Here is a 1,679-nt window from a genome sequence, read left to right as displayed (position 1 = left end):
GGGGGGGAGGCAGCTGCCCCCGGGCTTTTGCAGCCTCCAGCGCAATAAAGGCTCCCAGCCCTGGAGCACGCCCAGCTCCAGGGACAAGGGGATGGGCCAGAGCCGATAGGTGTGCGTAGAGGGCAGCAGGTATCGATGAGAATAAATTCAAGGCTTAAGGAGATCCTCTTCGGGCGGGGAAACCTCCCAGCAGAGGAAAGGGCCGTTAAGAGGCAGCAGAAAGGCCGTGTTCCAGTCTGCAGCTGTCCATCACCCCCGGTACCAGCAAGGAACACGCTGCTGGTGCTCTCCTCCAGTGCCACATGCAGGGGGCAACAGGGTCAGGCGTGCAACGACCAGAGGGTTTGGGAATTTGGGAGCGCTGCCCTGCCCGCACAGCACAGGCTCCTCCAGCAAACACATCCACGGCTTCTGCCTTGCCCCAGAGGTGACCTGGCAGCGGTCTGGGCCAGGTGGGATGGTCCTGCTCCCCAAACACGGCCCTGCCCCGAACATCGGGGCTGTGGACAGCGGGTGACAGCAGTTTGATCAGCCCTGCAAGGATGAGGATGTGCCCGGTTCTCTCTCTGTGCACACGGAGCAGTTGCAGAGCAGCAGAAGTGACCCAGAGCCGGGCACCAGAGCCCCTGTTCTGCCTGTGCAGATCCCTGAGGGAAGGGCTCCTTCCTGCTCCGCATTTACCGCAGGACAGTGATGTCCTGGGCCATCACTGGGGCTCCTGAGGGCCAGGGCAATCCCAAACATCCTCCAGAATCCTGCAGGTGAGAGGCCTGAAGAGGACACAGAAGGCAGGTGGGGGTTGTGGCTTTTTTTGTTGCCCTCAGTACAACTGGTCACGTTGGTTCAATTGTCCTTGAGCAGAAATGGGCACAAAACGTCTCAGGAGCCTCATCCTGAAACTAAACTTCCTTTCCAAAGAGCAAATCTACCCTTTGAACAGTGAAATAACTGGGAGGTCATTTTAAATTTGCTTCAGAGTTTCAGTCCATATTCCCCACTGTGGTGATCTGGCACATAAAGGAGACTTTTATGCTTTATTTTTGAGATTTTTAAAATTTATTTCTGATGCTGAAGCTAGTGATGATCAGTATAATTCAACCTCAGCTGTTTAACACAGCACACGGGTATGGGATAGGTCAAGGATGACCAAATTATCGTCTTGGGGTTCAGGAAGACTGGAAAATAGCAAACCTTCCTGAGAAAATAATTTACTGAACTAATCAATGACTTTCTCTTGCTCTGTTCATTCCTAAAGAAGTTGTGACCTAGATGCATTTGAAGCATACATAAAATAACATTCCTGTGCAGATTACAGGAGGTAGTTTGTCTTGTTTGGCAAAGTTTCTTGGGCTTTTTAATAATTTTTTAAAATGCTGTAGGCTTTAAATTATCCTTTCAACCACGATGTCTTTTGAGTGGTCTGTAGTAACTAATCCTTACCTACCATTACAGGGTATGCATATCCAGCTTCCTTTTCTACACTATATCTTTATATTTATTACTTCTAATAAATAGATTCTAATATCTGCATAATAAAATCAACATGAGGCATTATGATAAGTAACATGAGCATTATGATAAATTATTTTACTTCTCTTTGGAGTAGGGTAAAAACTTACAGGCAAGCTGGTAAATTAACAAAACTTAGAACAACGATTAATGACAGAACAGTAGGAATC

Source organism: Corvus brachyrhynchos, unplaced genomic scaffold (genome assembly GCF_000691975.1).
Source record: "Corvus brachyrhynchos isolate BGI_N302 unplaced genomic scaffold, ASM69197v1 scaffold266, whole genome shotgun sequence".
Classification (NCBI taxonomy): domain Eukaryota; kingdom Metazoa; phylum Chordata; class Aves; order Passeriformes; family Corvidae; genus Corvus; species Corvus brachyrhynchos.
Note: the sequence above shows the minus strand (reverse complement) of the source record.